The sequence below is a fragment of the Epinephelus fuscoguttatus genome, linkage group LG13, assembly GCF_011397635.1.
Source record: "Epinephelus fuscoguttatus linkage group LG13, E.fuscoguttatus.final_Chr_v1".
NCBI classification, from domain to species: domain Eukaryota; kingdom Metazoa; phylum Chordata; class Actinopteri; order Perciformes; family Serranidae; genus Epinephelus; species Epinephelus fuscoguttatus.
In genome coordinates, this window is record NC_064764.1 from 42,684,265 (window position 1) to 42,699,755 (window position 15,491).

General features: G+C 44.1%; 1 protein-coding gene across 4 annotated transcripts in view; it reads right to left on the reverse strand.

Annotated features, from left to right (window-relative positions):
• Positions 1 to 15,491, reverse strand: part of sema5ba (sema domain, seven thrombospondin repeats (type 1 and type 1-like), transmembrane domain (TM) and short cytoplasmic domain, (semaphorin) 5Ba) — a 265,659-nt gene that overhangs the window by 226,949 nt on the left and 23,219 nt on the right. The window lies entirely within an intron of this gene.

Below are 15,491 nucleotides of genomic sequence, written 5' to 3' on the forward strand. Positions count from 1 at the left end.
GAGTTTGCATGTTCTCACCGTGTCAGCGTGGGTTCTCTCCGGGCACTCTGGCTTCCTCCCACAGTCCAAAGACATGCAGGTTGGGGACTGTTTTCTGATTTATAAGCATTATTATCACCAAAAAGTTCAAGTTGCAGATTTTCCCCACGTCGCTCAGCTTGACACACTAACAGCAGTTTAGCACACAGCCGACAGCAGCCACCGACTTTATTTATTTACTGTTATAAAACTCTGTAACACAGGATTTAAAATAAAATTGTTTTTATAAGATTCATCTATAATTCAGTCGGAGCAAACAACGCCACACAGTACTGAAATAAGGGGAGCATGACCATGAAAGCAGACAGACATCAGAGGGAGGAGACACAAAAGACCTGCAGCATGTTGGAGGCTCCTTTTAAACTCGTCGCTGCTGTGTGTGCAGCCCTGGCGGTGCAGACCTGCTGTGTGTCTGCGTGTACATTATGTGTGAGTGTGTTTACTCCCCTGGACCAGGTGTTTGCTGTGGGATAAAGCCTTTCCAACAGAGTCTTCATGTGGTCCCGGGGCTGTTGATTAGTCTGCTGCTGTTGTGGTTACACCACCGAGTGTTTGTATTTGATGGAACATTTTATATGTGTGTATCCACCAGTGCTTTGGGTCTCTCCACTCCTCTGTCTCTGTGTCCTTGAGTGTTTGTTTGTGGGAGAGGCGGCTCCTCACGTGCATGGTCTGTAAGTGAACTTGGTCATTCCAATTACAGTGTGTTGTGTTGGTGCAGGGTGAAGTGCGTGGCGGGGGGATTGAATTGTCTGCAGGCAGCCAGCAGCGCCGACCTCAGCTTCAAACCAACATTATACTCATCGAGCTGAATATTGATCCACACGCCCAGATTGTGCGGCAGCCAAACGGCCGCGCCGGCCCTGCCAAGCCGGCAGAACCTGAGACCTGGATCCATTTTACAGCACTTGACACAAACATGAAGAACACCAGACTCGCTGTTGTGTTCAAGTGATGGATCCTTTTATGAAGCTGCTGAAGTGTCACATTTGGTTTAAACACTAAAAACATCAGGTTCTTTGTGAATGTGTTGCATTAATTAGTGCAGCTCGTCCTGTCTCTGGGTGCTTTACCCCTCATTAGCTAAAACAACAGCAAACATGGCGGCACTCTGGAGCGTGGTCTGAAAGAGTGACTGCATTTATGCCCATGTTCTGCTTTACATTCAAACAGCATCTTCTCTCGTGCACATTTCCATAATGGCACAGTCAGGCTTGGTCATGAACTGTAGATAAATGAAAAACAAACTACAAGTGAACATAAATGGAACAGGGCCTTCCAAATGTTTAGAAGAGTCTAATCCCCACACTTGCTGGAGGAAAATTAATCCTTCCTTTGCATTTCTCTATTTGATTATACACCAACAACAAAGACACAACAGCCATTACACAGGATAACTGAGGCTGGGTTCAGATAGCACGGATCATTTTGGATTTATATGACAAAACTTCACAGCTTAGTGGATACAGCCAGCGTCCCATAAACGAAGGCAATGTCCTTGCTGCAGCAGCCGCGGGTTTGATTGCAGCCTGCGGCCTTTTGCAGCATGTCATCCCCTCTGTCTCCCCCTTTCACACTCTTACTGTCCAATAAAGGCAAAAATACACTTCACAGTTCTGCTCTGAGGATTGATCTTTAAAGGTGACCTAATGAGCCGTTCCATACATCTGGTCTTATATAAGGTTACCATGAAGGATGTTCATATTAAACATTGTCAGAGTTTCAAATAATGATGTAAATGTGTATAGCTATATGCTAACGTCAGTGTGTCCCCCTGATGCAATTAAACAATAATGGCGACCGGCCACGTGTCATGCTGATGTGAGAGGATGGCTTTTTCTGTTAGTATCTGACCCTGGAGGTCACTGGCTAAGCACCAGAGTTCGACGACTTTGGAGTGAGACCATGTTGGTTACTGTCTGAAAGTACACTGCTAACATACATGTAGCTACGAGCTAACAACAGGGAGACGATTCATTTTCATATTCCTGCTGGAACATGTCCACTTGTGTTGAGAAGCTTTTACTGGTGATCACGGTAAAAGTGCTGCAGGGTTGATGCTTGTCTGTAGGTCAGCCCACAAGTTAACGCCACCCTGGTTCCCTCGGTAACAGCCAATGGGATTTTTTCTAATGGATTTTGGAAAATGAGTTCGGAGGCAAACAAAATTTTGACCCTCATTCATCTTGATCAGCAAGATAATCTTCACAAATGACACTCTTTTCAGATTTTTAAAGCGTAAATGCAATCGTCAGAGATAACAAGCTAACGTTAGGCTATAAACAAACTACACTACGGTCACATGACTTCAACATCACCACCACAGTGAGGACTTAAAGCCCAGGGTGATGTTATGTAGTCTCATTTAGACACTTAAGACACATACAAGCTTCAAAATTCACATATTTAATGTGATAGAACAAGACAAAATATTAAAGCATGTAAACATGTTCTAATCAAAACTCAAAACACAGGTATGAACCTAAAAATGAGCTGAATAAGTCCTCTTTAAAATTTAGCTCTTAAAATGATTTACAACTTGTCTTACAAAACAGTGTTAACTTAAATTCCCCTGTTGGTGAAGAGTTAATACGGGCCAACTGTCAAGTACTGATTCAAACAAATCCCTTTCCAAATCTTTTATCTCTCCTCAGTTTTTTTTAATTAGCAGTAAGCATAAAACAGGTAACACTGATTGTAACATTTACGTGTGGACCATGTTTCATACAGATTCAGTAAGCTACACGTGTTATTTGAATATGTCAGTTGCAGGTTTAATCAACATTTAATATCTTGTGCTGCTCATCTCACTCTCAGGTTGTAGCTACAGGTCACGTACATCAGCGGAGCTATCGCTAAAATCTTCTGTCTTTTCACCCCATAAAATGTGATCAATAATGTCAAATGAATATTTAATTTTTCATTATTTTTAACTTTAAATGCGAGCAAATGTTCAAAGCAGAACCTAATTCAATTCAATACTGGATTCCATCAAACCTTTTCCAACCCCAGCCCTGATCCTAACAGACATCAATGCAGGATTTATAAGAAGTTGGATTCAATAAAAAATCTGATAGAGGACACAGACTGAACCACACCTCTCAGATCCCAGTAGGTCAACCCATGAACCAGGTCAGTGCACACAGACGCACAGTATTCATCCCAGTCAGAGTCGGCTGCTGCACAATAAACAGCATGTGCTCCTCATCTCTAATCCTGAAACTTCCTAAAGAAGCCTTGTGAGAATATTCCCAGCACTCCAACCCTCCGTCCCTCATTATCCCAAACACTTGATTTCCGCTTCCCCTCTCACTTTCCTTCTACCTCACATCTCGACAGAGAAAAACTCTGACAGTAGCTGCATCATTAAAACATGCAGCGATGCGATCCAGTTAAATCCCCTGACTTTGTGGGTGGAGAGCAGCTGCACTCAAAAACACAGAAAGACAGAACTGATTCTTTCATGGCGTCCTGAAGTGGTTACTTGTCTCTGAGGAGGCCCGACCGTATGTGGCATTGAAAGAGATGAAAACTATTCGCACCTGCTGTTCACATGCATATTTCCTCCAACCGCCACTGGACTCTGAGGAGCAGGGCCCTGAGGATAAGGAGCGCAAGGACTGGGTGAGGAATTATTCATTATACCAAAAGACACCTGCTTCCAGAGGGAGGGGGAGAAAAGGATAACTCTCCATCTTTTCCCTGTTGGTCAGACGCCACCGAGGGAAGGAGTGAGCTGAGCAGTAAGTATCACCCCGACGGAGGAAGAAAGAAAGAGAGTGGGCGATGAGGAGGAGGAAACAAGAGGGATGAGAGGGGAAGAGCGCATTGCAGCACCACGCAAATCCAGAGAAAAATGCACCTTTGGGGAGAGCTCGCCTGCAGAAGTCCAACACTGAGCTACAACTAAATTCTACTTCCTGAGCTGTACGCAGCTGCATCAAAGCAAATTCAAACAGAAGGGAATCAGCTGTATTATGGCAATCAGTAGACTTTTCAGCTGCTCAGGCTGCAGAGCTCGTATGCTTTTATACCCTCCACTATGTAAATTACCAGTAGAAAATTGAGTGAAATGTTCCCATCAGCCTAATGTATTATGTGCATTAAGCTAACACAGCTTTCAGCCTGCAGCGGCCCAAACTCCTCTGTGACACACTGACTCTCCCCACATGGACACGTATGGCGAGTCAGAAATAACCCTGCCATGAACCAAAACATGAGGTGAGATAGTCAGCTGAGCCGCCACAAGAAAATGATGGCATTGTAAAGGGATGCACGACTTCATCGGCTGATATTCGCTCCTCTTTTAAAAGAAATATCTGAATTGGCCAACATGCTGATTTCTGCATCTGTGACCAGTGAACGAACATATATAGAAAACATGAGGTAAATGATACCACACAGGTAACAAAACTACGTATCTGAGTAAGTATGTATGATGAATATACAGGACAGAAATTAAACCAGATAAAGAAACGATAAAATTAATAAGTGTAAGCCTTTAACAGTCATCTCGTACTGCCTTAATTACCATCAGAGCAACGAAGCACAAAAGATAACTCCAGCATGTTTGTAAATGACCATGAGAGGACCATTAACCACAGATAACGTGTCTTAAGTGCTGATGATTAGGTTACTAACTTGTGGTGCAAAATGGCTTTAAATACACACTCACCAGCCACTTTATTAGGTACACCTTGCTGGTACCAGGTTGGATCCCTTTTTAATTCTTGGTGTCACAGATTCAACAAGGTGCTGGAAACATTCCTCAGAGATGTTGGTCCATATTGACGTGATGACATCACACAGTTGATCCAAAGGTGCTCTATTGGACTGAGATCTGGTGACTGTGGAGGCCATTGGAGTACAGTGAAGTCATTGTCATGTTTGAGATGATGTGAGCTTTGTGACATGGTGCGTTATCCTGCTGGAAGTAGCCATCAGAAGATGGGTACACTGTGGTCATAAAGGGATGGACACGCTCAGCAACAATACTCAGGTAGGCTGTGGTGTTTAAACCATGCTCAGTTGGTACTAAGAAAATCTCCCCCACACCATTACACCAGCAGCAGCAGCAGCCTGAAGCGTTGATACAAGGCAGGATGGATCCATGCTTCCATCTGAATGTGGTTTTTCCAATCTTCTATTGTCCAGTTTTGGTGAGAAAACCCGTGTGAATTGTAGCCTCAGTTTCCTGTTGTTAGCTGACAGGAGTGGCACCTGGTGTGGTCTTCTGCTGCTGTAGCCCATCTGCTTCAAGGTTGGACAAGGTGTTGTTGCTTCAGAGATGCTCTTCTGCACACCTTGGTTGGAACCAGTGCTTATTTGACTTCCTGTTGCCTTTCTATCATCTTGAACCAGTCTGGCCATTCTCCTCTGACCTCTGGCATCAACAAGGCATTTTGGCTCACTGGATATTTTCTCTTTTTGGGACCATCCTCTGTAAACCCTAGAGATGGTTGTGCTGAAAATCCCAGTAAATACTCAGACCAGCCCGTCTGATGAGCTGATTAGATGTTGTGTAGGTGTACCTAATAAATTGGCCGGTGAGTGTAGCAGGAAATGCTGATACCGCTGTGTGAAGATAATATTCAGTATCACCACGAAGAAACCACACACCTTAATAATTTAGTAATTCCAAACTGTTAAGAATAAAGATGTGTTTCCGTTACAGTCGGTAACTTACGTCACCATCTTGACCACGGTAAATCCAGAACCCGCTGCCTCATGACGTCATTCACAGAAAAAAAGTTTTAATCCAAAAGCCTGTGCCAAAAACTACAATGTCCAAATATAAGTTCCTCAGTGATGTGTTGTCCTCCTCTGATGAACCATTATCCTCTGATGAACCGTTATCCTCTAATGAACCATTATCCTCTAATGAACCATTATCCTCTAATGAACCATTATCTTCTCTTCATCCGCCAACAGAGTAAACTCAACTGCGAAGCTAGCTAACCGCTAACGGCTAGCGAGCTAACGTCGACGCTAGCTAACAGCTGCTAACGTAGCTAGCTAGATGCTAGCGGCCAAACCGTTTTTACAGTCACTGAACAAAAGCCCCACTCTCTGTTTATTCACAGTCACCTCTTATCGACTCATGATTCAGTGTTTTTCCCTGCTAACTGTTAGCTGCTCTGCTACATGCTAACGTCTGTCCAGGGTTGCCAGGTCTGACCCTTTTCTTCTTCTACGCCCCCGTGACAGGCTGACAGCTCAACAAGGTAATTACCGCCCAGTCAACTTGACCTCTACTAAGTAAACTCTGCTTTACAAATTTATTAAGCCACCACAGAGTAAAACACTCTCAGAAAACAGATGGCTGTGAAATATTATTTTCCTCATGGCTTCTCAAATTTTAAAGGAATCGCTCTTTAGCATATTTATCATTGCGTACCCCGCTGTGTCTACTGTGTGTACTGCCCCCTTGTGGCGCTCCCATAGCAGAGCAACAGGCAAAGACCTCCATTATAATGTGGTGCCAGCTAGATGTTTCTAAGCGTTGTTGTGCCTACCTGCTCTGCCTTAATCAAAATATTATATATCCATGTATGTGCAGCTCTCTGTGTCAGATGATGGTGTCATCCAGGCCTCAGCCGACCCTGAGCTGAGCTCAGTCAGGTTTCCATCCAGACTGCGGGGCCACTGGCCCTCAGCCTGTTTGTGGGTGCACTTTATTCAGTTATGTTCATAATGTAGCGTTGGGTATTTGTATTGATTATGTTGTATCTTTGTACATAGACGATTGTCTGCTTTTATGTGGTACACTATGGAGCTTTTTCTGTGTCCTTGATAAAGTCATAACTATCATTATTATTATAAATCAGATGAAATAACAGTTCTACACAATGCAAACACAGACATGTGGTCTTAAACCAGGTATCACATCAGTAGGCCTACATAAAGTCATAAAAATAAAATCAGACTAAGGTACAAGCACACAGATAAAGAGCTATATTCAGTCAGAGGATACTGGGAATAAAGCCGCACATTTTTCCATAATATATGGATATACTGGTGTCGGTTATCAGCCAAAATAGTTAATCCAATATTGTGCATCCCTAGTATTGTGTATTTCTGCAAACCACAGATAGATTACATGTGTACATTTTCTACTTATCATATCAATGTTTCTAAATTGACTTAATGTACTGTACAAGTTGAGTTTGTCAGTGAGAGCTGGACGGCACTTTGTCATGACGCCCACTGAGCTGCAGACCACTGTTCAGACCAACAAGTAACAAAACTGGTTGTTTTTTAGTGACCTATCGCTGTGTTACCTGTCGGGGTAGTGACATGAAAAGTGGTTGTGTTTTTGTGTCTCAGTCTAACCACACGTTCACCACAGTGTTGTAGAAGCTTGATGTGTCCATAAATTTCCTACCTAACATACAAATCTAACATGATTTGCAAAAACCTACAGTGCAAACATTTGTCCTGGTGCCTGGGCTGAGGTGGTCTGACCTTTAAAACCTAATGGTTTTAATAGCACACAAAAAATCTACACCACACGCTCAAAGGTATATATACATTACACCAGTGTGTGATAGCTGAACACCTCAGTCCCAAACCATGGCCGATAATCCGGTTTAAACTCGGATGGTTTCAGGCTTTCCACCAGATTTGAAACCTGGCTGCAGGGATTTGCTTCCATTCAGCCACAAGAGCATTAGTGAGGTCCAACGCTGATGTTGGGCTTATCAGGCTCACAGTTAGAGTCCCGGTTCATCCCAAAGGTGTTTGGTGTTCAGGTCAGGGCTCTGAGCAGGACTGAGTGTGTGTTCTGGGGTTTTGAAGCAGTTCAGGGTCTTCCCCCAAAGTTGGAAGCACATCGTTTTCTATAGTATCATGAAACATGATCTCAGAGATGCATGAAATGACCACGACCTCTAAACATCTCATTGTGTAGTGGTGGCACATAATGTGTTCAATTACGCGGTGGTGGCACAGTTGGGTTTAGGCACCAAAGCTACTTGGTTAGGTTTAGAAATATATCATGTTCTTAGTTAGAATAAGTGTGTTTTGTATACGGGACGTTAAGTACGTCGTAAAGTAAGGCAAGGATGTAAAGCTGAAAAAGGTCAATGTTGACTTTTAGTTTCACTCGGAACATGAACAGTAGTCTCCTGGGTCAAAGTCCTGTGTTTGCGTGACCCATCCACCACCCAGACATCCTCCCCTCCATGGGCTTCGTCTCTCTTTATTCTTCCTGTGGGGTCATGACATTAACCACCGCCCACTGCATGACATCACTGAACCAGTGAATGTGTGTGTCCACCACCACGAAGGATCCTAGTTGAATTTCCACTGACTTTGTTTCCATAATTTTAACACATCACATGCCACCACCACGTCATGCGTCATTAAGAGGTCCTGGTCATTTCCTGTATTTCTGTGAGACCTGGTTGCATCACCTGCACGCTGTAGCATTAACGTTTTTCCTTTAGCATGACATTAACGATGAGTCTCGTACCAGTGTTTGGGGCCGTACACATAACTGCCTGGAGAACACGAGGTCAGGTGCTGGGTGCTACTAGCGTGCCTTTTCTGTGCCAGCTTTCAAGACAACAGCGGCAGGTTGTGTCTGAGATTGCTAACCAGCACCACATCAAACCCTATTACCTGAAATCCTGAGTGCAGAGCTGATCTTCTTCCAGGCCACCATATTTATCACAGACTGATATCACAGACTGATATTTACTTCCAGCTGTGATTGGTTGGTCCCGTCACATGACATGCGGGCACTCTGCTGCATTCAAAAAGTCAAACTCAGGTTGAACTCAAGTTTATCTCAGGGTGCAGCTCTGCACACACTACACACACTGCGACAGTGTCACTCTGGCGTTTGCTGCATATCTACATTGAAAACAATGAGTCTGAGAGCAAATGAAAATGTGGCGTGTGTACGGGCCTTTAGAGGATCCTCGGTGCATCAGTATCTGACGTCGAAGGCCACTAACAAAGCAAGGTTATTGTACCAGGTGAAAACCTCACAGCTGTAACTTAAACAGCCTGAAGTTGCATTAAATGAGCATTTTGGTGCTAAACTGGCAAAACTACAGTTTCTTCAATCACACAAATGATGTTAAGTACAAAGGCAGAGAAGTGGCACTTTGCTTGGCCGTGACCTTGGTTTATTCCTGGACTCCATTTCAGCTGCTGTGTATCCGAGTACAGCTGCCGTCCTGTGCAAAGGACAAGACAAAAAAAATCTGTTCTATCTTTCAAGCCCACAGGCCTTGAATATTTCATACTCAACAGATCAATTTTAGGTGTTCCTTTAACTCTTTATGTTCAGGGAGTTAAGCTGAAAACACACTGAGAGAATCTCAAGCACCAGCGGTTACCTCAACTAAACCCTGCACACACACACTACACCTGGGCAAAAAAAAAAAAAAAAGAAAAAAAAAAAGCTGACCACCTTATTGTGTCCTAAACCTACACATAATCAGTCTGGCGCTCATTTCATTTTGGAGTCGACAGCCGGGAGAGTGAAGGATGGATGTGAAAAGAGAGTGAACTGATAGAAAAGGGCTGCGAGTGATTCATCTTCCTGAGCTGGGCTTGGTCAGGTGGACGCAGAAGGGCAGGCCACGTCTGGTTTTAATCAATGGAAATTCCACCTGGAGCCGACGCTGAAAGAGCCAAAAAATTGAGAGAGAGCCGCTCGGTGAAAAGCAGAAAATTTGTAAGAGAAAGACATCAAGCAAGGAATGAAAAGAGAGCCACAGGAGAGGCCCACAATGAGAGGTGTCAGGAATTAAAAAACAGCCTCTGATGACACACAGTAAACAGGACAGGATGAAAGACGGAGATAGATGTTGAAAGTGTGACAAGAAGAAGGGCAGCAGACAGCAAGAATTAGACCATTTAACATGCGAAGAGCCGGGAATCAAGCTCCCAATCCATCTTTTAAAGTGCAGGGATGAAGCGGCCATTCATCATTGTGGTGTGAGGGTATAACTTAAGAAAAGAAAGTGGCACATTACAATGCCCCTGTCTTTTATCCAACTCTTCTCCCGGGACGACAGCAAAGAGTTCCTGACTTTCTGAAAGGCAGCGAGGAGATAGAGAGAGCGTTTGATTAAGTAATTCTGTGTTTACTGCCACAGACTCATCCGTCATACGCGCCGTTTGCTTAACAACTCTTGAAATGGGAGTACTTAGCAATTAAGATTGAATTGCAGAACGGAGAGACAGGTTCAAATTATATGTGACGCAGTAAAGGAGGCTATTAATTTGGGTTCAAAGAGAGCATGGCCTGAGGGGGGAATAAAAGGAAGCACTAAAGCGTGTTACACTGTCTGAATGTGTATGTGCACGGGCATCAGCGTGCATGCTCAATCCGAAGGTCTGCCGCCATCTGATCTCCAGCTCACCCGGAAGAAATGTTGGAGGCAACGCTACATGATTAGCTTCCTTCTGACAACACCTTAAATAAACTGCAGGTGCCCTCTGCAGAGTGTGCACCAGTCAGCACCAGGCAGTTTGCAAGTGATACATAATTAACTCAGGTTTCATCAGCCGAGCAAAGAAAGACCGCACGACTCTACGACCCAATCAGAGCTGTGATTCGAGCATCAGCCTCTCCACGCAGCACATCAAAGCTCACTGGGAGTCAATCAAGCATGAATGAGGCCTCTCCCATGTTTTCTCCAACCTCAACACCACCTTTTATTCAATTTATGCTTCGCTTCACTCAACAGCAGCCCGCTGAAAAACAATTCTGGGTTCTGGAGACATAAATTCAGCTTCTGTAGCGTAATCTAACCACCTGAAATCTTCCACTCACGTCCAGAAATAAACACAATTTGTTACTGAAACAAGAAGATTGGCTCCAAAGATCTGATCATTTAAACTGTGTCCACTGGGACACCTTGAGTTTTTAATTAAAAACCTAATTTCCAAGGTCAGCAATACAATTTTTTATCAGTAGCAACTGGCTGTATCAGTTAATTATAACTATATAAAGATATAAGATATTTTTATTCAATTCTTTAAACCAAGATTTCCATGTCAGCAGTTTTATATGAACTTTGCACAAATAAAAAAACATTTAAACATCAAAGTTTTTAAGTCGGTACCAAACAAAGGAATTTTCCTTCATCTAAATCAGTGGCTCGAGGGATATCACTCAAACTGACACTTTATTTCAGATATTTTTGGCAAAGCAAATGGAGAGTGACAGGACAGGGGGACAGAGAGGGGATGAGAGGCAAAGACCCACTGATTGGATTCGATCCAGAACTCAGCACACTCTCCCAGGTGAGCTGTTTGTCGCCGAGACTTAAAGAAACACTTCGCTCTGCAAATGACCATTTGTTTATCAGTTACTCACATCGTGTTGCGCTGAATTCGGAAATAAAACTTTGTTTTCGTTGCATTCCTCCACGGTGAACAACGAATCCAAAACCATAAGGTCTTGATGAATGGAAGTCACAGAACAACAGCAAAGCTACTTTCAACATTCCTTTGTTACAGCACTTGTGTTTTTCTGAGCGTGTCCCCGTCTGTCTTCCTGCTGGCGTGGGCGTGGCCCCTCCCTGGTTCCCCTGGTCCCTGGCTCTGCTCATCAAACTCACCTGTTCGCCATCAGCTCATCAACACACAGTATTTCTGCTCCGGTTCTCCGACCACTCGCTGCCAGATCGTTGTTCAGCTAAGTGGTGGACAAACCTCACAGCCAGCTAAGACGTTCTTAGGGCACGAGTAAACTGGCTGTGTGGCCAGACGTACGTGTATATAGTGCGGCGCCTGTGTGTAGACTTGCTGCAGCACGGTCGTTCGTCGACGCAGCCAAAACGTCTGATACTGGTGGTCTCCACTAGGGGCAGACCACAGCACTCAGACACTGAGGTCACGAAAGCAAAGAAGGCAGTGACACTGTATTTCTGGATGTAGTAGTCTATACACAAACATGGATACTCTCGATGAAGAGGAGGTTATAATTTTATGTCTTTTAAGCTCTCAGCAGAGGAAAAGGAGATGGTATGTGCGGCTCGACCTCACGTTCACGGTCTCTAGAGGTCTACTTCGCACGAGCGCCTCTAGTGTTCATGTCAATATTGCATCTTGTGCACGCGTCACGTTACCTCGCCTCAAAGTGAGCGGCCTACGGGCCAAAAGACCACAAAATACGCATGGCAGCCATGATGCGTACGCGCACGCGTTGTCTGCAGCAAGTATACTTCTTGCATCAGTAACTACATTCTTCATGTGTTTTGTTTCCGTGTTCATCACGCATCTGCCATCCAGCTTCACCTGCACTCCACGCCATTCCCCGGTCCATGGACCCCAATCATTCCAGTTCCTTGTGTCATAAACCTTTTCATTGTCACGGACAGAAAGTTAACTTTATCTCTGGTGTCTTTACAGCCAGACTCCACTGACAAAAACAGTAATTTTACCTCACTGAACACAGGAGCTGCTGGTGCACAGCTGCCTCGGGTCAGTTAGTTAGTTTGGGTCACTGTGTGACTTTAGTGAATCCGAACTAACCCTTCACAACACTAACGTCACTCTAACAAGAAGAAACTATCTGATGGAGGCAGCAGTGCACCAGCAGCTCCTGTGTTCAGCGAGGTAAAATTACTGGATTTGTCAATGGAGTCTGGCTGCAAAGAGAGCATAGATAAATTCCACTTACCGTTCAGTTTCCCTTCAGAAAGGGCCGACTGTTTGGGAAATACCGAGATAAATGAGAGATTAATCCGCAGGAGTCGTGTGAGAGTTTGTAAAGTGATGTTCTGATGTAGTTTTGCTGTTTTTAGGTGATCAATATGACATTAATCAAAAAATTACATTCATCAAGACCTTTCTCTATATTTGGATTCTTGCCAGAAAAATAAAGGTCTCTTCATGAATTCAACGCAACACGAGGTGAGTAACTGATATACAGGGCGAAGTATTTCTTTAAGTCGCAGCGACAGAGAGCTCACCTGTGAGAGTGTGTTGAGTTCTGGCAGCGGCCCAGGATCGAACCACATCATCATTTTGGGGGTGAAGTGCTCCTTTAACTTGAAGCTCAGCCATTAGTCACAGGCTGATAAAGAGAATACATATTCAGGGCCTTCAAATGAAGACATTATAGAATCCATTGAATTAAGTGCCACTCCAGTAAGTAACTAAACCACAAACAAGTGTGGAGGCAGCGTGATGTGCTCTTAATCTTGATAGATAGACCACAATTAATGCACTGTTATGAATCATTTATAGGACAAACAGTAAGCCTGAAATGGCTTTGACTCAGTCAGCAAGAGAGCCCATAAAACGGCAGCAATTTATAGAGAATGCGGTTGTGTCGACATAAAAAACTCAAAAAGGTACACTAAAGCTGTGCAGCCGGAGCATCCATCACTAAAGATGAGCTCCAGAGTGCACATTTTGCATCAATCCACTCAGCGGTGCTTACAGATACGTCTGATTGAGTGCAAAGTAATGCTTTTATCCTCAGCCAGAAAACTCCCCTTTTTGCTCTTGTCAGTTTTGCACATCTTCGATTCTTCTCTCACAGCCTCCGCTTTACAGCCTGGCCTTTGAAAGCGTCCACCTGTGGTGCATGTGACTGGCACGCTCGGAGGGAAAACAGAGCAGTGGTGTTGGAGGGAGAGGAGGATGGCTTGAGGTGGCTTAAGTCTTTTAGTCTTCGTCACATTCCTGTGCCAGCCAGCTGTCTGGACGTCCCTGGAGGCCACAGCCACCACACTAGATCACAGGGAGTGTCACACACACACACACACACACACACACACACACTGGTGTACAGTAGCGCAGAGCACTGGAGCTGTCCTCTGTCCTCCCTATCAAATGGCTGTTGTCAGCAGAGGCAGGGCCACCGTGCTGGATCCACGCCAGGTCATTTCATTTCAGAATATTTCATGGCAGCGAGGTCGTTGTGCTGCATCAGAGAGTTCAGCAGCCTCAGTCATCACAAATGCTTTTTAATGCTGATCTAAAGCTACAAATTATGGAACCAGATCTGCTTACTGACTCATTGTTTCTGCCTAATGCACAGCAGGAGGATGGTTTCATTACAACAACAGGTTATCTTCTGTATCTTTATCAGATGTAACCTCAGTGACATCATGACATCATGACATCATGACGCCTCGCCGTGTGCTTCTGCTCAAACAAGCTCAGAGACCAAGCACTAGGAGTCAGACCTCAGTTTGAAACTTTTCAGAGGATGAATTGAGCACCACATGAACTGGCAACAGATGAAATACTCACCAGCAAAACACAAGTTTAATATTCACTCATGTTCCACTTTATTAGGTACACCTGCTCAACTCCTCATTAAAAGAAAACTTCACCCACAACATGACCGTTTATTCATCAGTTACTCGCTGCATGTTGTTTTATTCCTGCATGTCTCCACAGTGCACGCATCATCATCATCACTGCAGAGGCAGTGAATTAAACAGAATTGGTAATTCTTCATGAACTGCATGAAGTCATAGGCGACCAGGTTTAACATCAGCAAAACTAAATCAAAACATCAGTTGACAAACTCTCACACAACTCGTGCAGAACAATCCAAGTCTCATTTATGCAGTCACATGATCAGCACAGACAGCCCTTTCTGATGAGGATATGAACTGAAAGTGAAGCTTATTTCTGGTCTTTTTAAAACCAGTCTCCACTGACATTTCACCTCTCTGACGACGGGAGCTGCTGGTCTCCCGCCGCCGTCATCAGTTCAATGTAAACATGCAGCAGGCACACTCAAACACAAGAGCAACGCTGTCGCATGTGTTCCTGAGTACCTAGTTTGGGCGCAACAGCTGCACAGCAGCCCTGATACAAACAGTTTAACCTTTGCACTATGGCACACACCTCATGTCATGTGACGAGGACCAACCAATCACAGCTGACAGATATCTTTCCTTCTTCAGTAAATATCAGTGTGTGATAGATATGTTAGTGCAGAGTGTCACATCTGTACCACAGACACACAGGAAGTAGATCAGCTCTGCATTTAGTATATATGTAAGTCAGCTATGATACGGTGCTGGTTACGGTTACTTAGCAACCTCAGATGCAGTCTGCCTCCGTGCTCTTGAAAGTTTGCACAGAACAGGCACAAGAATCGCAGAGCGCCCGACCTTGCTGTGGCTCTACAGGCGACTGCATTCAACAACAGCAAAACTATATAGCTATATAACTATATATCAAAACATCCATTTACATGATGTTAGTCAGACAAACCTCACTGACTGCTGTTCGTTTTGTTCTCTTTAATCCCTCCTCAAGTCTCTGCGACATATGGCGCTTCCATGTTCACCTAATCTCTCCAGAAACGTTCTACAAAGTCCTTAAATTGTGAAAAAGTTTGAACAGCAGGAGAAATGACTTTGCTTATCGTTATTTATGTTTTGCTTTGGAAACTGCTCTCGAAAGGAAAAAACAGCAGCTTACAAACTCACACACAACTCATGCAGAACCAGCCACTG